Source organism: Plectropomus leopardus, chromosome 12 (assembly GCF_008729295.1).
Source record: "Plectropomus leopardus isolate mb chromosome 12, YSFRI_Pleo_2.0, whole genome shotgun sequence".
NCBI classification, from domain to species: domain Eukaryota; kingdom Metazoa; phylum Chordata; class Actinopteri; order Perciformes; family Serranidae; genus Plectropomus; species Plectropomus leopardus.
Window position 1 is genome coordinate 2,813,414 of NC_056474.1, and position 22,762 is coordinate 2,836,175.

The 22,762-nt window shown below is 39.6% G+C and overlaps 1 pseudogene; it reads left to right on the top strand.

Moving 5' to 3' along the window:
• The window catches only part of LOC121951701, an 88,785-nt pseudogene extending 69,781 nt beyond the window's left edge, over positions 1 to 19,004 (top strand).
• The last annotated feature ends 3,758 nt before the right edge of the window (positions 19,005 to 22,762 follow it).

Genomic DNA, 22,762 nt, shown 5'->3' on the forward strand with positions numbered 1-22,762 from the left:
ATCTTATCTTATCTTACAGTGCATTATAGATGTGTTCTTCATAGAAAGTGTTAACAAAGATTTTAATAAGCACCTTTATTTATAAGAGTGTACACCAAATTTAAATTCAATTAGATTTGCTTCAAGACATAATTTCACACCTCCAAAATGCAGTGACCCTAAAGGAATCCTCTTCATAACAGCCAAGATAATTAATATTGATTTTTTTTTGCAGTTCTTTAAAATGTCATTATACCGGTGAGATGATAATGAGCTCTCTGTGCACATATATTGCACAGTATATGAACAAAATACATCTTCCCTGTGAACAGCAGGCGGGCCGTGTGACCTTGGTGCGATTAGACGATAGCAGGAGAGGTGTCATCTCACTGTTGGGGAAGCAGCTGCCTCACTCTGGGAAAACACCACAAACACAAGGAACTGTTGCTAAATTTGGAGCTGCTTAATTTGAATCTACATTATTGCCGTGAGCGCTACCAGCAGCCGGCGTCAAAGCGGGGTCAAAGATGGAGGAACAACTTCTTCCAACTTCTTGTTTGTGTTGATTAACTGCGTACTTCCTCAGTGACTCTGCATCTCAGTTTTGCAGATTTTCAGTATGAGTCAGAGCAACAGTGCTGCTCTCATTTAGCATGTAAATAAAACAGAGACGAATTCAATGCTCAGAGGAATAGCTCAACATTTGGGGGGATAGATATCTTTCTGAGACTGAGATGAGGAGATTGATGCCACTTTGATGTCTGTGCGAAGCTGGAGCCTGGAGGTGATTAGCTTAGCATAAAGACTGTAAACATGTGGGAACGACTAGCCTGGCTCCATCCAGAGGTCAAACTGCCTACCAGCACCATTAAAGCTCACTTTTTAAAGTCGAAATAAACTTATAACTAAGTGTTGATTACACAATTTAGTGGCTGTAGAACAATCAGTGTGTAGTTTGGTTCCCTATAAGCCTCGTTTCACTATTCGGTTCTGTCTGACAGTGGTGGGACCAAGTCATTGATTTTCAAGTCACAAGAAAGTCTCAAGTCTTTTAGTGCTTAGGTCCTGAGTCAAGACAGACAAGTTCCAAGTCAAGTCCCAAGGTCTAAACTCTGAGTTTCAAGTCTAAAACATGTCATAACGCGCTCGTCACCAAATATAATGCTATTTTAACATGAAAAAAATGTGTATTTATTTGTTCAAAAAAAGCTTAATTTTGATTGATTGATTTTTGGTCTCAAGAGAGACCTGAGTACACGATAAAAAACATAAAACAATCAGAATACATCAGAATACCAGTAAAGAAAATAATATATATATTTTTAAAAAATCATAAATTATCATAAAGCAATGTAAAACAACAACAAGTCAATTAAAACAAGTTAAAAACCAGAAAGTCTAAACTTTCGGCACAAAAGATGTCAACCATTGCTGAGCCAACACAGGAAGAGGATAGGGCTTTTGTTTTCCAGGTAGCTATCAGTTATCAGTTTCCAAAGAATATCAGTGTCATTCTTTGCTATTGTCACTATAACCAGCAGTAACAGCAGATGTGGGAACAACCAAGGTAACAGTGAAAAACACAGTGCAGTGTGTCCTGTCTTGTTGATAGTTGCTACGCTTGGAGGGAAAATGGACTCAAAAATTGACTTTAACGTCTGTCTCATTTGTTAAATCCATACAGAAAGTTATAATAAACAATTAAAAGCAAAGTTCAGAGCCTTCTTGTCACAGTCTGGTACCATCGTCGTGCCTGTACAGAGCCCTGCAGTAAACTAAGTGCCTACCAACTGCTTTTTTGTTTGCTGGGCAGATATTTTCATTTGTACATTGCCATTGTGTATGAATTAAACAAAGGAGATACAGATTTTTAATTATTGAGCTTTAATGGTGCTAGTGGGTGTTTTTTGTAAGTTTGGAGAGAGCCAGGCTAGCTGTGTCCCCCAGCTTCCCGTCTTTATGCAACGCTAAACAAATCGCCTCCCAGCTCACTCAGAGACACGATAGTGTTATCGATCCTCTCATCTCACCCTCAGAAAGAAAACAAATTAGTGCGTTTTCTTAAAAAGTTTAATGTTAAAACTTTAGATTGAGTTTGAAAAAAGACACAAGTTTACAGCCTCAGTGGAGGCATTTTATACTACAAAAAAAAATACTACTTTATGGATTTTATAGGCTTGTCCCAGCTTGAGGGGTATACAGAGACTTATTTAAAGACCTAATTATTAAAATTAAATTAAACACAAGAAAGACTTTAAATCAGTCCTCTCGTTGTGATCTTTTTTTCTTTCTTTTGTTTAGCGGAGTTCCTGTTCCTGCTGTGGGGGGTGTACCTCTGCTACGCTGTCCGCACCGTGCCCTCGGCCTTCCACGAGCCACGTTACATGGCGGTGGCCATCTACAATGAGCTCCTCATATCGGCTATCTTCCACATCATCAGGTGGGTGAGGAAAACGGGGTGAAACAGAGTCGAGAGGGTGTGAAAGGTAAAAGATGTGTGGTCAGAAGTGATTCGGCTAAATTGTATTGTATGCTGACTGAGAGAGGGGACAGGAAAAGACATAATAGAGACCTGAGACGGAGCTAAGACTGTGAAACGATGAAATCCTCTTTGTGACAGTAATGAGGAAGTAGTGTGAACGGTGGCACGGGGCTCAGACGACTTCTCCGCTTCTTGCTGCACGAGCTGTTGTTTAATCAAAATCATAGGAATATTTGCGTGTTAGTGCAGGGCTTTACAAGAGCTGAACATGTCAGATGAAAGGCAGCGAGTTCACCCGCCTCCTTCATCAGGGAAATGAACAGTGTCAGCAGAGCGCCTGGGTGAGCCAGTGCAAAGGAGGTTAATAAAAAATGTCTTCCCTGGCAGAAACGCAGCACAGATTTACTGTGCCGGATCCCCAAAATAAACTCCTGTAACTGACTGTATGCCTTTCTGTCACAGGTGGTGAATAACGTTACGTACTCAGACAACCTTTCAGTGTGTTTTTGTTTGTGTAGTCGTCATAGCTTGTGAGGATAGTGGAGCATTTAGCAGCTAAACAGCCACTTAATATTTAGCCTAGGAGTTGGTGGAGACCAAAAATAGAGCTAAAAGGAGACTAAATATCAGCCTTAACGTTAATTTGACAATCAAGTATTTTCAGCCCGTTCTCAATCTGAACTCTTCAAATATGTTTGCTCTGTCAGTGCTTTTTGGCGTACGAGTGTGATGCCAAAAGCCACTTTCCACACCCAACGGGAACACCGCCATACATCGTTATATGAGAACATACTCAGACAGAACCGGTAGTGCCGTTATTGTAGGCCGCGGACAGCCGGACAGCACAGGGTGCGTCCACATGCAACTGGCATGGGTGATGTCACTTGACAGAACCGGTCACATGGGCATAAAACCCTAAAGCACAGCGTCAGATAATAATGCTGCCGTAATGACATAATATAAGGACCGCGAGTGTGCTTACAGGGCAGGTAGGTGGATGGGTCTCACAAACAACTGATTTTCATGTGGGAGTCTGAAGTTCACTTCCCGTTTCGATGTGTGTTTTTTGTGTGTCTTGTTTGCCTAAACCTAACCATATTGTCAGTCTGCATTAGTATGAGGGATTTTTGGGAGGTGATAGTCCACAATTTCACGGAGGAATTGTTAATTGAAAACTTGCAGATGATCCACTCAACTTTTTAAGTAAGGAGTTATGTGGTGCAACAACAGCTCCTGTAGCTCCTGCTGCATTTTTAATTTAATTTAATGCGATTATTGGCTCTTACAATGCAACATATCATGATTATTATAGATAGGTTATATTACAACATGCATTGCAGTTTTTTAGAAAAGCTGATGTCAGAGTAGGAATTTTTGGCCGCAATAATCACAAAAACAAGCCCGAGAATTCCTGGAGGGACTGACTGGTGGGTAGAAATATGATTCAAAATGAAAGATAATGGTCCCACATTTCTGCAAGATGTATAATTAGGCAACTGTTTGCCAATACTTTTTCCATGACAAAAATGAAATGTGATAAAAACCCAATTTTGTGTTTTGAGCTTTTTTAGCCCAAAAAGATTATATTCATCTGCTGCCATTGTTTTCCATCATGTGTCATGTCTTACACAAAACAATGCAGCAACAGCCTGGGCTACAAAGTTTTACAAGTTTAGTTTGATTCAAGATTAAGCTCATTGTCTTAAACATTTTTTGGATGCACTCGTTTTATCACACATCTGAAAACTTTTGTCAGATGCTTTGCAAAGGAGACCTGAGGCTGCTTTGATGAATGTGATTTTTCTACCTTCAGGCAGCTTTTTCATGTTTGTGCTGCAAGAAAATCAGCTTGCAGAGACTTGAAACATGATTGAAATGCACAACACATCCTTTCATGTGTCTTACAGTACATGTAAATCTTATAGTCATGTTTGGTAGTAACACAGATGAGGTGTTTGGAAAAAGAAAAACTTAATTGTTTAGCATTAAATGCATGTGGGAGATTTGGAAGAATGCATTACTGCCTCACCTGTGAATGATATTGTAAACGATTGAATCATGGTGTTGAACTGTAAAATCCGATTCGACTCTGAATTCTGAAAACTCTGCTTTCCTATGTGCCTGGAAGGAGCTTATTTACAGTTAAAGCTGTTTTTTAATGTGCCCATGTCTGAATGTGGGTTTTGACTGAGTTGAAAAAACACAAACTGGCGGTAATACAAATTTTTAAAAGACTCCTAAAGCAACGAATACTTTGTCAGTCCTGTTGCAGCGGGAATAAAACCGGTCAGGTGTTTTTTTAAGTCCGCCCGCAGGCGCCTGGGGCAAAAAATTCCATTTGTCACACTTTCGCCGATAAAACTGTTGGTGATTGAATATTCTTTCATTTTGGCAGTGGCCTATTGTGCTCAGTTGGATAAAAAGAAAAAGATCACATTCTTTTAATCTGTTGAGAAACTGAAAAGTCCGATGGGTACACCTTCATCAGTGCTGCGAAACTGTTATAAATCAAGCTGTTCTCGCTTGCTGAGGGAAAAAAAAAGAGAGGCATTTCTTTGGTGAGCTGACAGAGTCGGTCTGCCGCTGCGGCCCAGAGATAAGGCTGGACTTGTGTGTGTGTGTGTGTGTGTGTGTGTGTGTGTGTGTGTGTATGTGTCGTAGGGTTGATGAAAACACGCACACACACTGTGATTTTGGATATCCAATGTGAATTATGAATGTGAATGTGATTAGTGGGAGTGATGACAAAGGACCAACAACCTCTCAGCCACCTTGGTGGATCTTTGACAAACAATGAGAAAACATCTCTCACACAGACATCCTTGTGCTTCTGTCTTTGTGGGGACCTTCATTGATATAAAGCATCCCGTAGCCCCTTACTCTAACCTTAACCTAAAGATACCAAAGTGACATCAAACAATTAGTGGCAACAAAGGCCGACCGTTGCATTGCCTCGTGTCGCCTGTCTCCCAGCCAAAAAGTGGCCTCTGAACACACTGCAAACACTACAGCCAAAAGCCGGCGAGCATGTACGTTTTGCATATGCATGAGCATATGTAACGCTCTATACCAGCAGGCAGTAGTAGTCTGTATCCATCATGAAAAAGAAATATTAAAACTGAAAGATCAACAGAACAAATCCAAGATGCTACTTAACCGTTTAGCACGAGCAAATAATAAGACAGTTACAAACTGTTTTAGCTAAAGAGCTCAATAGCTAAAAAAGAGTAAATTAAAAAAACAACTTATAACTAGTTTAATAACTTTTTTTTTTTTTTTTTTATCTCACACACTCTTGACTTTAGCCACTTGTTGTCTTTTCTTTAGGGCTGTACCCGAATTACAGAATTATATCAGTCAAATTGAATTTGGCTGTTTATTATGAATATTTGGTTATGTGTTCCTTTTTTTCTAACATATAGAGTTTAAAAGTATGATCAATGCTCAATGGGACAATCAGTAAGACAGTGAAATTAATGTGACATAGTAGCCAAGCCAACCATCCTAATGATGAGCGACAACATTTTTTTGCAGACACTAGATATCAAACAAAAGCCAGAGACTGTGTCATATTTAGTTGCTGTGAGCTATAAATTCATTACTTCTCAGCAGGAGGCAGAGATTAACTTGGAGCCTGACCACCGAATCTTCTCTTTTTACAGGCAGCTGCCTTCATGACCGCTGCTGTTTGTAGCAAAGAGCAGCGTGAAAGCTGCTCACTCTGCAAATAAATTTGCAGGCGAGAATGTTCCCAGAAGTACACTACAAACAACCAAAAACAAAAAAAAGTCTCCTCAACTTGAAGCGATCTCAGCCAACTGAGGGGACTCTGACTTATGATTTGAACCTCAGACTTTCAGGGACCCTACTTTCCTCTCTCATGTTTCTCTTCTCGTGCACTGAGCTGAACTTGAACATGAGGATAACTAATGTCGTGTGTGGGACAGACCATCAAAACACCAAGGCGCCAGACACTCATCAACAGCCCGATATTAACCAAGTGCCAACCCCAGGCTTGGTGTTTCAGGGTCCTAATTCTAACCTGAACCTCAAAACCTAATCTTAACCCTCAAACAGCCCTATGAAGAAGTGAGGACTGACCAAAATGTCCCCACTTGAGTAAAAAATGTGTTGTGGTCCTCACTATGTGGCAAACACAAGTACTCACACACAGAGATTCACACATATACACTGGAGCATTTTGGCACAGAGGAATCTTTTCACTGATTTTGCACAATATAACCCTCAGCTTGTTACTTCCTAATGATTGCATTGATTTATCTGTCATGGTGTCTGGATTTTGCCAAAATGCAGCCGCTCATCAAAGCCCACTTAGGCTTTTGTGTACTTTTTTGTGTACACGTTCTGCAGCAATAATTGGAGCGATTATTACCTGTGCTGCTGTTCCTGAATACAATACAAACTGTGATTCAAAAGTGCTACAATAATGGGAATGATGACAAATGTTTAAAAGAAACCAGCAGCTACTAAAGTTGCTGCTGTGAGCTTTGACATAGATTCTGCTCGTGTCTGGATTGACTCAGTGGTGACAGAAATGGGACACGATTCCTTTGTGCAAAATTATTTGATTTGGTGTTTTGCTGATGTTCGCAGAAAACAACATCTTTGCTTGGGTCTTTAAACTTTTTTCTTTAATATGCGGCACTTTCTTTTTTTAAACGATGTGACAAATTGCTATGAAATTAAAAAATATCAGCAACAGATGGTTTAAATGAAATGAAATAATGAATAAGGTGAAGCAGAAGCAAATGGATGATTAATGATTAAATAATGATTGGAAAAACGCAATAGTTTTTTTTTTTTTTTTTATGTTTCAAAAGGGGACACATACTTAATCCTCTGCCTACCAGAGTGTGTCAAGAAGCTTTCAGGCTGGTAGATGGTGAACAAACTATAAATCAAACTTTAACATAACAGCAATATAGTTAATTTTAAAGTCATCAGTCAGTGAGGAATGTACAAAATCACACCAGTCTATATTCTACATTAAGTTTCATTATACAATCATCTGGGATAATCTTTTTTGAGGATATGTATACAATATTTTCACTTTAAAGAATCCAGGTATCAAGGGCTATCCACACCAATCACTAATAACCATTACCATAATGATTATGATAACGATGTGAGCATACACAATGATAGACAATAACGTTCTGTAAACAGTGGCGCAGAGAACGCGCTACGCACTCCGCTAAAAATGGATGTTGATGAGCTGCTACTGTTGTATATTTTGAGGAGGTTGAGGAGAAACAGAAAACTAGACAGATATAGATTCACAAAATTTTCCAGACAACAGGAAATGGGAGAATTAAACACTATTACAAGAATAGCCGTTAAAGTCCGTGATTAAGTGATTATACCAAGCTAAAAGTTGTTCCTAAATCCTAAATGACAACAATTAGCTACAATTAAGAAGTCAATATTGTTAGCTCTCCTGAAACTTCATTTTGTAGAAAAATGGCCCTGAAATGTACTGATGACACCCAGATTGAACACTTTAAATTCAGAGGATTTAGATCTAAATTCAAGGTTTGTTATGTAGCTTATAAATCATAATTTTAAGGTGGTGTCTAGGATTTATTTCTTTCATCTTCATCTCCTTATTCCAGTTAACACCACCATCTTCTGGCCAGAGTCTGGTACAGTCAGGAGGACTTATCAATTATTGATAACTAAATTCACAGGGATAAAAAAAATAGTCCCCAGCTTCATACATGTTTTTCAACATGAAAACAGACATTTTGTGGTGCAAATTAGATGTGAGAATCTATGTTAGAAGTGATGTCTAAATAAGATGATGGGCTGTTAGTATTTGTATCGTTCATGAAATTGCTCCCAATTTTGGTTGTTGTTGTAGATGTAGCGTGGACTCCACCGTTTTTTTTTTTTTTAAAGTATGGTTATAGTTTTCGTTCTTGGTGTGGACGGTTCTTAACTCAAGGAAAATTGCCACTATGACGAGGCTGTAAAGCTGTTTTTCGGAGTGATGACGTCCTGTAGTCTGATTTATTTGTTAGCAAATGCCATTTATTAAGCAACATTAAAGCTTAGGAGTTCACAGGGAGGTATTTATTTTCAGCCAAAGACCCCTTTTCATTCAAAAAAACCCATTGACTTTAGAACATAGGAACCAGGATTGATAAAAGGATAACTCATTTCCGGGTTTTAGGACTCTTTCCTGCAACACTTTATACTACACATAATATACATAAAAATACATTTATACATAAAAATAAAACAAAATGGCAATAACAAAAAGGATGATAACTTAAACTCAACAAATAGATTCAAATAAGCAACAAGAAATGTTCGAAAAGAAGAAGAAGGAGGTATAAGGTTATTATTTCCTACCACTTCTTAGCTAATCAGTTAATTTCTGAACTTCATCTCTAACATATATGCATACACCTGCATATTTACACACACACATTCTCAAATACATACACACACATATCATATACATACATGAACATACACACTGTTTTATCCTACTGAATCTACACATATAGCCTACACATACATTCATATTCCTAAATATTAAACATAATATGTGTACATACATACGTGTTTGAACCTGCACACAACCAAACACACAATATACAGCTTTTAAACAGTAAACAGTATTGGCTGTTTGTACTAACAAGGGGAAGGACATTCTTCTAAAAACATGTTTTGTATTCTAAGGTAAATTTTGGCAGCCACCTGTGACTCTACAGTGTGAAGCAGGTCTATTCAAAGTGCATCTTGCCTCAGCACAAAATAACTACATGTCACTCACAACTAAGCGTGGGTGAAGAAATCCTTCACAACCTTTAGATGGAGCAGTGTATTGGTTCCAATAAACTGCTACTTTTATAATTTACCCTTCGTTTTGCCTTTTATGTTTCTGTTTACAGGTTTCGAAGTGGAGAGTGCTTCAGGGTTGTACATTTTGTTCTCGTCCACACAAAGGCTGCTTTTAATGTGCCTGAGCGTATCTCATGAACATACCAAGTGCTCTGTTTACCTGTCTTTCAAATATTAACTTTAATAAAGTGCTGGTAAATGAACAGATGTTTGTCCCTTTCTGCAGGTTCTCCTTGGTGCCGGGGCTGCACCCTGACTGGATGCTCATGTTGTTCTTTGCTCACACTCATCTGACTGTGACTGTGACTCTGGGCCTGCTGCTCGTTCCAAAGGTAACACATCATACCTGTGGGTCATGAACCGTGTTGGTCATTAGTTTACTAGACTGTCAATGAGTGGCCTTTTATGTGAACCCTGGAAACCAGTGGAGAAAACTACCAGACTGTGCCGAAGGAGATAATTAAGCCCCATCTTAACGAGCTGCAACACGAAAATGCTACAATGGATGCATAGGTATTATACCTAATTGTGTAATATACAATAATATATCAGTTGCAAGGGTCATATACTGCTTACTTTAAGTATTTATAGTTAATGTTATGAATATATATATTTATTATAACTTTTACACTTTTATCAGTATAATTTGCTGATTATACCTCTGAATTGTTACTAGAAGTAACATTTGAGTAGATTTTGAACGCAGTAAATCTACTTGTACTTGAGTATTTTTAAATTTTGTATGTATACTGAAGAAAAGGATCTGAATACTTTCTTTACTCTTAACAAATAGAGGCAAACAAAGTGGCCAACTGTCACGTTATTTCAGGTGCAACGACTGACACACAGCCCCTCAAAGCTTTGATTAATTGCAAATATTTGTCAATGAAGCTTTGATGCTCCCAAACAGGCATTCAGGATGCAAATTTGCGAATCCTAGGATAGCGAAGGATTGGTCCACCTTGCTCTGCCTTACTAATCTTGTGATTGGCTTACCCTGTTGTTCTTACCCCAACTAATCCCACTCTTCCTGCTGAACCTCGCCAATCCAATGAGTACTATCCGCAAACTGCATATGAAGATGGACAACCACTTACCTCCACTATGCTTAGGTGAAGCTAAAATATCCCGCATACAACCGTTGCCATCTTGCATTGGTGATGTCATTCAGGGCCGGAGTCTGCGTAGTAAGCAGTGGAGGAGTTCCCGCCAAAACACCCGTCCGACCAATCGGTAGCAACCCCATTGAACACGAGCACACGGATTAACTGCCACAGCTGTCAATCATGGTGGAAAATCCCCTTTTTCTGGAATTGAATAACTCATTAAAACCAAAATTATCATAAAAACAAACACATGAACAAACATCAGGGTGATGAGAACTACCTTCAGTGACAAAAACCATCTTTACGAAGACTTTATTTGGTGTACTTTGAGTTTTTAGTTTGAGCTATGTCCAATTGAACTAATATGGAGGGGTGGGCTTTATGAACTATACTGCAGACAGACACCAGGGGGCAATCAAGATGAAAAAAAGTTACACTTTGGGGAAGCTGTCATGTTGTTCATCTTTATATTCAGTCTTTGGTAGTATTTAGTCATAGGAAGAGTAGGGCAAGGTTAGGTCATTCCTTCGCTGTCATAGGATTCGCAAATTTGCATTCAGGACAGCCCTAGAAAGGTGGTTGTTTTTAACCAAGACATCACTGCATTTTCTGCTGGGATTGTGACACCAAAACCAGATATTTTAGACCAAAACATAATTTTTCTTAAACAACCAAATGTTTCTTTTTACCTTAAGATGTAAAGAAGCATAACATAACTACTACATAATAATGTGCAAATGTAATGTATGCGTGGTTTGCAGAAATGTGCAATGCCATCATGTATTCTGGTGACTGGGTTAAATGAAGGTTATATTGAGTACAGAGAGTTCTCCATAATGACCACTGCTGTACTGTAGCTTGTGCACACAACAGTCCATTAATCATCTTAAGTTCATTTGATATTAGCAATGTAGAACACACACAGATGCACGCAGCCACATTTGCCACCATTACCTTAAACTCGTTCAAACTGGGTTAGTGCTCTCTGTAATTTAGCTAAGCACTCCCGCGGGTGTCTTTATGTGCAATCTCTCAAGTCTGATGGAAAACATTTAATTCTCCTGCTGTGTAAGAAATGCAGTACACCATCAGCACTCTCCGTTCCTTCATTCTTTCTTAATTAGGCACCTCAGAAGTGCGAGTCAGTCGAGAACACTGGGATAATTAAGCACAATGGGAGGACGTTAATCTCACACAGCGTCTGTTCCTCAATCCGGAATAAATATTTGCTTTCTCTGTGTTTCCAGATTTGTTTTTTAAGCTAAATAATACAGCCATGAAAAGTCAAAATCACTTCTCAGTTTAATGTGTTATTGTAATGACGCAACCTCGTCTCACCTTTTGTTTCTCTCCAAGTAAGGAGGAGATTAGTGCCGGAGAAAACTAAGCTGCATAAATTTGAATTTATTAGATGCAGTTTGTGCAGTTGCATTGAATTTAACAATTTCATGACACCTTTTTCGGAGGGTAACATACACTTGAGTGTATTTACTAGGCTCTTAATTGTGATATCAGATCCTTTTAGGGAAAAAAAAAAATGTTTCTACTGCTGGGTTTGACCTTGTTTGCTCTGTTGAAGGTGTACCTGTTGTTTCATGATGCCCATTTTAATAAGACTCTTGGAAAGTCAACAGATGGAGAATTAACAATACTTTGAATTGGAGTTAAACAAATATTTAGTGATAATAATTGAATGCAGCAAATAAGTAATATAGAAAAATATAAATCTCCTAGAGCTCTCATTTTTTCCTGTTTTGCAGTACATTTTTTTGCCCTTACGGCCAGGGCAGCTGTAGGCGAAAAGAATATGTTTTTTGGTTTGTTCCTCCATCTGTCCATGTGTTCGTCTCTTCCATTCTTCCATTCACAGTATTTCAAGAACTCATTGAGGGAATTTCTTTAATTTGGCACAAACGTCCACTTGGATTTAACAATGAATGATCAGATTTTGGTGGTAAAGGTCAAGTTATTAGTGTGTTAGTTGTGAGCTGTTTTGTCTCATTCTCATTAATGCAATATCTCATAAACACCTTGAAGCACCTTAGCACAAACATTCACTCAAACTCAAGAGTAAATGAATTAGATTTTGGTGGTCAAAGGTCAAGGTCACTGTGACTTTGGACCTGTCTCATTCTCATAAATACAATTTCTCAGGAACACCTCGAGGAAATGTTTTCGAATTTGGCACAAACATCCACTTGGACATAATGATGAACTATTTCGATTTCGATGGTTAAAGGTCAAGGTCACTGTAACCTTGCATCCATCTCATTCTCCTGAACGCAACATTTTAAGACAGCTTTGAGATAATTTCCTTAAATTTGGCACAAACGTTCTCTTGGACACATGAATGAACTGATTCGAATTTGGTGGTTAAAGGTCACTGTGACCTCAAAAAACATGTTTTTGGCCAAAACTCAAGAATTCCAACGCTAATTATGACAAAATTTCACACAAACATCTGATAGGATATGATGATGACGTGATGACATTTAGTATCAAAAAGGTCAACTTCACTGTGACATTATAATCAGACATCAGCAAAAACACTTTTCTGGCCATTATTCAACCTCATATCTCAGGAACAGAACAGAGGAGATATTTGGTCAGATACTGAATTTGTGACACTGATCTTGGGTGCCTATCTTGAAACTTTGCTGATTGTGGAGATCTTCTGTGCTGCTCGGGGGGAGACGTGTGCGAAACATTGGATTTAAACTGTAAGTGAAACTGCACTGGTGCACGGAGGTATCTGTGGTTTTTGGCAGTCATTTGTTTAACAAACTCTTTCATGTGCAGGAAAGTAACTTTTCATAAGATCTATATCAGTAAATATTTTGCTGCAAGAAAATGTTTTTCACCTCCAGTGACCCCTTTATCCAAAATATTCATTCTGTCATACAGTAAATCTAATCAGAGGCATCCTGTGAGTCAGAGTAATGTTGTTTGAGAAACTACATTTCCAGTTTTACATCTTTTTCTCACTCTTCCAGCAGACTTGGCGATGCCATTCTTTAACATTTGCTGTCCATCTGTCTCAGTTTCTGTCCAAAGGGACTCAGGCCAGGGACGATATTGCCACCGAGGCCTATGAGGAGGAACTGGACATGGGGAGGTCCGGCTCCTACCTCAACAGCAGCATTACCTCGGCCTGGAGCGAGCACAGCTTGGACCCCGAAGACATACGGGTAAAATAACATTTGACATCATGGCAAGATGAAATTATTCAAGAGCTGCAGTACATTTAAAGTCTTCTTTCATTTTTAGGATGAGTTGAAGAAGTTGTACGCCCAGCTGGAAGTCTACAAATGCAAGAAGATGCTCGCCAACAACCCTCACCTACAGAAGAAGCGCAACTCCAAGAAAGGCCTGGGTCGCTCCCTGATGAAACGGATAACGGAGATCCCAGAGACCATGCACATACACCGGCAGTGCAGTCGTGAGGACGGCAGCGAGCACGGTAGCAACCGCAGCACCCTGAGGAGAAACCCATTTGAGCCAAGTCACCATGGTAACATAACCTATTTAATCTGAGCATGCTGATAACAGCAGCATAGACATGAAGATCATTTCTCTCAGAGTTTCAGAATTTAGCACTGAGTTGTTAGATTAGTTTAGGCCAGCAGGTTTTTCTGTCTAAAATGACCGTTTTTCAAGACTGAGGTTTTATTGTAAAACTCTTTTTTAAACTTTTCTACAAAAATAGCTGACATATCAAGAGAAAATGGTTCAATCTTCTCATGTTTGGGTGTACCAGGTCAAAAAAAAAAAAAAGAGTGGACCCTTAGCCGACCCTTGAACTCTGACACATGATGACTTAAATGTCATAATCACACCGGCTGTCAACTTTGTCATGACAATGTCCAACAGGGAAACAATTAAATTTAAGTCTTAATCTCAGGCCGGGATCACTGAAACAATCTCCAAATAAGATTCTAAAAAACTAACAATTTATTGATAAATATAAAACTTTTTTTTCAAAGTTGGAAAAGTGCACTTGATTACATTTTATTATTGCATTCCTAATATGAGGTGTGGGCTGGGCCCAGATTGACTTGCTGTCCGATCTGGATTTGGACCAGAGTCCGGACTTTAAGAACATCTGACATATATTTTATGAGTCTGGACAGATGTATCTGTAAACTGCAACTTGGGTTAGTGATGGCATACAACCACAAGGCGGTAATTCTGATTGTTTGAATGTCTCAGGAAAACCTCGAGATGACTCCCTGAAGAACAAAGTCATGGGCTTGAAGAAGTCGCTCAGCTACGATCATGTCTGCGACCAGGAGGAGGAAACTGGGAGCCAAACTGGCTCGACTGCAGGGGACAAAATGACTCCTGTTGGAGGTGGTGGGGAGGGGTCTCTCCTGGGTTCCCTGATTGGTCGGAAACATACAAAGAAGCAGCTGGAACCAGCCGCAACCCCACCGAGACTTGAACCAGCTGAGTCCACCGAGTCTGTCCCACTGTTCTGGAAATCAGCCAGCGCTCACAACTTAACGCACGAGAAGAAACCCGTCCACCTGCGGACCTCCATCATGCAGAAGTCTCTGAGTGTGATTGCGAGCGCCAAGGAGAAGATGCCCGGGCTGACCAACAAGACGCAGAGCGTGGAGGACGCCAGTAAGAAAGGTCTGAAGGGACAGGAGGAGAGGATGCTTTCTGAGGTGGATGAGACGCCTGAGCATTACCCCAAAATGATTATTAGCCAGTCAGTGGAGTACTCCAAGACCCCCATGAAGATGGGCATCATGAAACAACAGGTACGCTTTTAAATCTTTACATTTCAACTCCAATGCTGCCTACACATGCTCCTTGGAAATGTCGTATTTACCATATTTGCAAGTTACGAGCACATGAGCGGCCCTCCAAAGTTCTAATTACAAGTGGCAAATTGGAAAATTTCGATGATACCCGAGTTGTGACCTTTGCGTGATTATTCAGGGCGGCAGAAATGGCAGTAGTGTCAACAGTTGATGGTAAAAAAAATTTCTATTTCATTATTTTGTTCCTAGTAGCTATCATTTACTTTTAGTATTGCACATTTTAGTTTATGCATCTATTAGCTGAAGCAAGCAAACAAACTTAACTATAAAGCATGCCAGGCGAGTACACAAACATTGATAACGTTATTTTATAACACAAGTTGCCGACTACATCTTTCTCCTCCATTGTTGTTGCTTTTAAGCACTTGTACATGTAAGATAGTTGGTCTTTGTGGAATACTGTTTGTACCACGTCTCCCACTCTGTGATTGGTTGGCTGGTTAAAAAGAGACAATGAAGAGCTCAGTGTTTTACCCAAAAAGTTGAAAATTTTTCAATTCTCGGCAACCAAAAAAAAAAAAAACAAAACCTGCAGCAAAAGACTCTGTGTAAATATGCAGCACTCTCTTTGCAAAGAATAAACAAAATACACTGGCTTCAGGAAAAAAATGCTTTTATCGTTTCGACAAGTCAAAGTGGAGCTGTCGCTGCAGTTGCACTTGTTGCCATCTTCCATGTGTTATTGTTCTTTCATGCTGGTAAATGCTCGTCTTTCTTTGGCATTAAACTGCAGACTAGACCACTTGTAGGCGTTTATGGTTCCCCATGAGATCCGGAAGAATTGCATCCCTGATACCTACAGTGCTGGAGAAAAAGTAAAAGTAATACTGTCAGGTTTTACGAATTTTGGCTTCAGCTTGCTACAGTACTGTTGCTTCTCGTGTAGGGATGAAGTGGATACTGGTTTCTTAGGAAAACCGTGGTAATATTCTTGACGATTTGTATTACCATTTAAGACTTTAATTATGATTTAAGCCATGTTTGATTTCCGTCCTTTGTAAATAAAAACTGTCCAGCATAAACCAAAGTTAGTAACAGTCTCCCAGACGCAGGCTCAGCCTGCAGCGTGGGTTTGTTTTGTTATTCCCTTGTTTACAGAGTGGGCGTGCAGCAGTAAAAACACAGACACGAGGAGTTTTAAGACAGGCTATCTTTAATGTTAATTTATGCACATTGATATGGTTGTAATATCTTTACATAAGATATGGGTTATGTTTTCATTTTAATGGTTACCAGTATACATCAAAAAGTGCACAGCTGATTTGATTTTAGGTTTTTAGATTTGATTTGATTTGATGAGATTTCATGAGATTATGAAAAAAAGGGGGGGGGTGTTTTTTGGGAGTTTAATTAATTTCAGTGTGTATCAGAACCTCTTGGACCTTTGTCAGCACATTTAAACAATACTGCCATAACACTGATAACCATGAGAATTTTGGTCACTATAAACAGGATTCTGATACCATTTCATCTGTATTCCCTCAACATGCCTCATTAAAAATAAGTCATTTAATTATAAAATCCCCTTCAGATGTGTGCTTAACTTAAATAGTAGTTTTAAACTCAAACTCTTAACTTGAGCTCCAGTTACCAGCTTCGTCTGGATGGAGGTCCTCCTGTGAAGAGCAACACATCTTATTACTCTAGAGGAGGATAAAGAGACTGATGTGACTGAGGACAAGGGGTGGATAATAATCCCCCACCTGGATTTTAGACCAGGGTGGAAGCTGATAAATCAACGAGGAGTACCATAAGCATCCCATTAGGACTTCCTTAAGCGGCTCGGCTGTTGGAACGTCTGGCCTTCGAGTCTTTAAACCAGCAATTATTGCTGGTTTAAAGACGCAAAGGCCAGACTGAATGGATTTTTTGGGTCACTTAAGGACAGCAAAACAAACTGTAAATACCATAATTACTGCAATGCAGTACTAGAATCGTGATCCATATTTCATCAGCGCTGCCTAGTTTGACAGCGTGACCGCAGTTCACGAGCAGTGATTGACAGAGAGTCGTTGGCTCCGATTGGTTGTTTTTGTGACTCTTTTGGATGCCATTAGGAGCACAATCAGGAGGCACAGGAGCATAATGGTTTGGATTTAATGTCCTGTTTCTATTTTGAATTCTTGTAGATTTGGTGCCTTTTGAGTTCTTTACATTTATGAATGTAATATTTTCCATCCAAATAAATAGAATCAAAATATAACACAGCAAGTGACTGACAGATTTGATATTTTCTTGCTTGATTTCAACAGGTGAGCGGCAGCCAGCCATCCATTTGCTCCGAGACCGGCAGGAACCTGTATGACGTGTCCGAGGTTTGTCCTTGGGAGATGGAGGAACCTCAGACTCCCTCTGAAGTGAAGACCCAGAAACATGTTTCCATCGCTCCTGGAGAAACCACCACAGGCCGGCGAGGCAGCAGCAGCTCTGGAATCAGCAAAGGCAGCCGGTCCCAGCAGAGGCAGAAAGCGGGACAGTCTCCTTCGAACAGACGTCGCTCCAAAGATAAAGGAGGAGAAAGGGAGGAAGGAAGGGAGGCGCGGAAATCTCGGCCACCCAGGTCACCTCTCCCTCTCAAGCCAGACGTCTGTCCGTGGGAGTTCGACGAGCAGCCCATGCTGGGAGGAGATTCGGATTCAATCTCCCCAGACAGGATCAGGCGTAAGAAAAGCGTCACGCCCACCGATGGAAAACCCAAAGGGCTCCACTCGGACCACTCCAAGTCCACGGGGAGCCTTTTGCAGCCTCCCTCGCTGATGGTGGAGATCTGTCCGTGGGATTACACCAGCCCACCTTCGCCTAAGCAGGAGAAGTCGTGCAACAGCCCCACCGCGCACAAGAAGAAGCGGAAAGGCTCCTGCTCGTCCAACCACAAAGCCGAGAAGGAGAAAGCGCGGGAGAAAAGCAAAGAGAGGCGGAGCTCCTCCAGTAAGCCGGCGTCAGAGAGGAGACGCGTGAGCCAGTCGTCAGAGTGCAGCGGTCCGGTTTCTGAGCGGCGGAGAAGCTCCACCAGAGACCCAGAGCTGATGGAGATCAGGAGGGAGACCGAGTCCTCACACACCAGCTTTGCTCAGACTAAAAAATCACCAGAGAAGAAGAAAGAGAGCTCTCTGAGTACTAGTTACAAACCTGCGGTCATCAGCGCGCCGAAGGTGGCCGATGTTTGCCCCTGGGACTTTCAGGAGCAGGACTCTGGGGGGAGGGCATGATGACTGGTGTGAGGATTTTTTTGTATTCACAGACTGACAGCACAGAAGACGAGCGAACGATAAAGATGTAACACTGCATTTGATAAGAATGTTTTTCTCAAGGTGAAAAAAAGATTTTGCAAAGAGAACATTTATCCTGCTGTCCACTGATGCGATCCAAACCGTCGGAGAAATAGAAAACATCTCGTCGTTACATTGCAGAGAATGCAACCTTGAAGTCACTTTAGAGGAATTTTTAGTCTGCACTTTTGCTTGCACATTTGTCAAACTTTCATCGTATGTATGTTTTATCACATTGACTACATGAAAGTAATTTAAAAATGAATCATACCTGTATTTACCAGCAGATCAGACAATCATTTGTCACAAACAAGGTCAAGGCTACGAGTGAAGTTGGATCTATGCTGGTTTTGTCGGTCCGGTCTGGTGTTTGAGCTTAAACTGGTTTAATTTTATGCAAACTGTCTGAACCAGCGTTTTTCTTTATGACACTTTCTAACAAATTGAAAAGTAGCCTACATCAGCAACCTGTGCCAATAGTGATAAATCCAGCTCGTGTTGCAATAGTAATAAAAAATATGACAAGGTGATTAACACATTGTCCATTACAAATGGACTAACGGAGCCACTAATGTCTGACAAGCATGTCTTATTTACTGGCCAGTTGAGATAGACTTTCAGTAGAGGTGGGAGTCATGTTTGTTTGCGTAAAAGTTTGAGTTTTTTGAAGTCACAAGATGAGACATGGCAGAGTTAGTCTCTCAAGAAAACAAAAAGTGCCCAAATATGGCAACATTTTGGATTTGCAGTTGACAAGAGAGGTGTCATAACTGGCTTCAAATGACACTGAGCTGAACTTTTGTCGGTCGTCGATTTTATTTATTCCTGTCGCTTGCTTTGAAAGCGTCACGGTAGACGATAAATGTCTGAATTGTGAAGTTGAAATGCGGAGTTATCTATGCGATAAGTTTACAAAAACACACACATACAGACATTGAACATTAGATGCTGGAGTCGGCACACTAGACTTTGCTTTCATAAATTTTTGATTACATTACCACTAAAGGGACGTTTTGAGCTTCACGCACGTCTGATTTAGAGCGTGGAGCTCAAAACGTCACCCCAGTGGTAATTTTATTAAATATTTATGGGAACATAGTCTAATGTGCAGACTTTAGTTTTTGGTCTCTTGAATTATCTATACAATAGACACCTTTTTTCACCAAAATGTAAATGAGGCGTCAGCTGGCTGGTAGGAGATCACCAGGGAGCTGCACATTTCTGGTAAATAACGATCGCTAATAATAATCCGCCTGCTGTTGATTACGTTGTATGTCATTTCCAGTAAATATCACAATACATAAAAAGAGCTTTCTGTTTAAAAAAGTAACATTACAAATGAAGGAAGAGAGCAAGTACTCATCCATCTTTTTAAAGGTTACATCTCTCTTCTGATCTCAAGTGCACAGCTGATATTTACTGCTTTGTTTACATGACAAACAATCATGCCTGCAACTGCAAAGTGCATATTTAATTGACTCTGTGTGAACAGCTCCAATGTTACTCGATGCAATGTAATGAATGCTCGCTTGCTGTTAGGACACAGTATGATTATGTTCCATTCAGGAGCTGAATCAAGCTCAACACCTGGTAAAATTCGGTGTACTGATCCAGTCCTGTGTTTGGTTTAGTCCTCTGAAACTGGAGCAAACTGGCTTAATTTCTGTCAAAAACATCGAAAGAAGGCAATGAGCATCTTAATAAGAAATTATCCAGAAATTAGCAAGAAATTAGTAAAAATCTATAAGAAATTTAGCTGAAATTAGCACAGAAAGGAAAAGAAAAGTAAAAGAACAATAACAGGAAATTACCTGAAAAAAACCTGATGAAATTGATTAACAACAACAACAATAATAATAATATTTTTGTCAATAATTTTAAATATATAATCATAACAGTTTTCTTGATATTTTCCCAAGTTATGTACTAATTTAACAAAAGTCATTTATTTAATTTGATTATCTAAATATCAAACATCATATATAAAAACATTTACCTATTTTTAGTTACAATTTTTGATTTTTTTCTCTCCTTCTCTCTCTATCTCTCTTTTAAAAAAACATAATTTTCAGGTTGTGTTATTTTCACGCTTTATCAAAATCTGGCTTGTCGCCTTTTGTTCATGTGTTTGACAGAAATCAAACTGATCTGCTCAGATTTTAAAGGTTTAAATGCTTGTGAAAGACATCTGAATACAGTACCAGAAAAAATGCTGCCAGTTAATATCAAACTGGTTTGGACATTTTTACATCGGCCCAACTCTAGCTTGGAGCTGCTTGAATATTAATGCGTTTCCCTGTTACGCTGATGATACTCTGCATTACGCAGTAAGCCAGCAGAGACTAACTGCATCAGATGCTGATGATGAAAACAAGCAGGCGGCAGGGAAAACAGGCTGAAGGGAAAAATAGGATGTGAGCTCTGAGAAGCAGGACCAAAGCCCCAGACACAGATGTGATGCCTTAGCTTTAGGCCAAATGCATAATTCATGGCACAAAAATGATGTGTTTGATTAGTGAAACATGGGAATAACAAACGATTGTAGTACGGCTTCATTTTCCAAATGGGAAAAACGGTATATGTTTCAGTAAAAATACTCTGTATACAGGATGTATTTTTCTAAAACGCCATTGCATGTGGCATCCAAAATGTTCATTGGTTACCTTGTACACAGATATGACAGTGGAACTTTTGATGTTGCTTATGGTATTTGTCTCCTCGTGTACCATGTGATGCTTTTGAAATGATGTGCATTGCCATCAATAATGTACATACACATTTCAAATGGCTTGCAGTACAGTTGCGCAGTACTAAAATATCCATGAGGCTCTCCCTTCTGTTGATATTTATTTACTGTTTACTTGACATTCATGCTCTGGATGTCCCGTCTCAAAAGAGGCTGCAGCGTTTCCACATGTCTAAAAGAAATCTTTCAGGGCCCAAATCGAGCCTGACGAGGGTGGATGATGTGAATAATGCATTTTTTTTCAGTCACTTATTCGCCCATTTTGCATCTGCTTGAATGCACCTTCTTTCAAATTTTTGCACATATTCAATCGCTAAAACCGCGACTATGCATGACCAAAGCTTTTTTTTTTCGCTAACAGAAGATGAGTAATTTAGCACGTCAACATCATCTCCAACAACAGTCAGCCTTTCTGTCCTGTGATCAGCCTCCCACCAACGACACCTGATGAAACGCAGTCGCACACGGTAGTCGGTTCAGCTTCATTACGGCTGTGTGTGCATGACAGTGACAATACAGGAGTAATGTTACACTCAAATTCACCAGGAGGCATAAAAAAAGCATTGATGAACTGCTTAAAGGATAACTTTTGTATTTTTTAACCTGGATTCTGTTTTTATATGTTTTGCTGTCTAAATTAATCGCAAAAGGAACAACTTTTGAAATTGGTCCATTATTGAGGAGAAGAAACGGGCTGCGATGTAACCACTCAGGGCAGTTGTGCACCTTCAGTATACGTCCACTAAAAGTGCTTGTTTTGCTGCTGACAGGCTCAGGTTGTTTATTATAGGTGTCCGACTGCTTATGGGAGGATTCCTACAGAGATAGACACCAGGTCTTTTTTGTTTAACCAGAAACGGGCCCAAAATTGTTGACCGATATCTGCAACGTTAGTTTGCTGTTGGTGCACCGAGGCAGCCGAGTCTGCACACCATTGGACTGTCATTATGGCGACAGATAGGCCTGATCTGGGAGATCTGTCCATTCAGATAATCACTCATTTTATCATCAGAAAACACGCTCCGTTCAAAGTCGACGGAAAAAAATAAAACACGCACAAACCATCTGAGTTGATCTTTCCACTGTTCGAACAATGACATCTCTAGTTGTTTGATGTAAACTCTTAATTCACTCAGTTAGGTGTGAAGATATCCTGGCTCTATACACGAAAAAAAAATACTTTTCATTTATCCCCTGAAACCTGAGTAAAATCAATTAGATTTTTTTCCAAAAAAAAAGAGCAATTCAACAATAAATTACCCAAAAATTGCAAAAAATAAATTAACAAACAATAAACAAACACAGAAATGACCTGGTAAATAAAATCATTTCTCTCTCTCTTTCTCCTATTTTTAAATGTGATGTATTTTCAGGCGTTTTTTCATATCACCTTATGCCAATTTCTTGCAATTTACTCATTGCCTTTCCCATGTTTTTGAAGAGATTTAAACCTTTTTGTTCTGGCTCCAAAGTTTTAAATA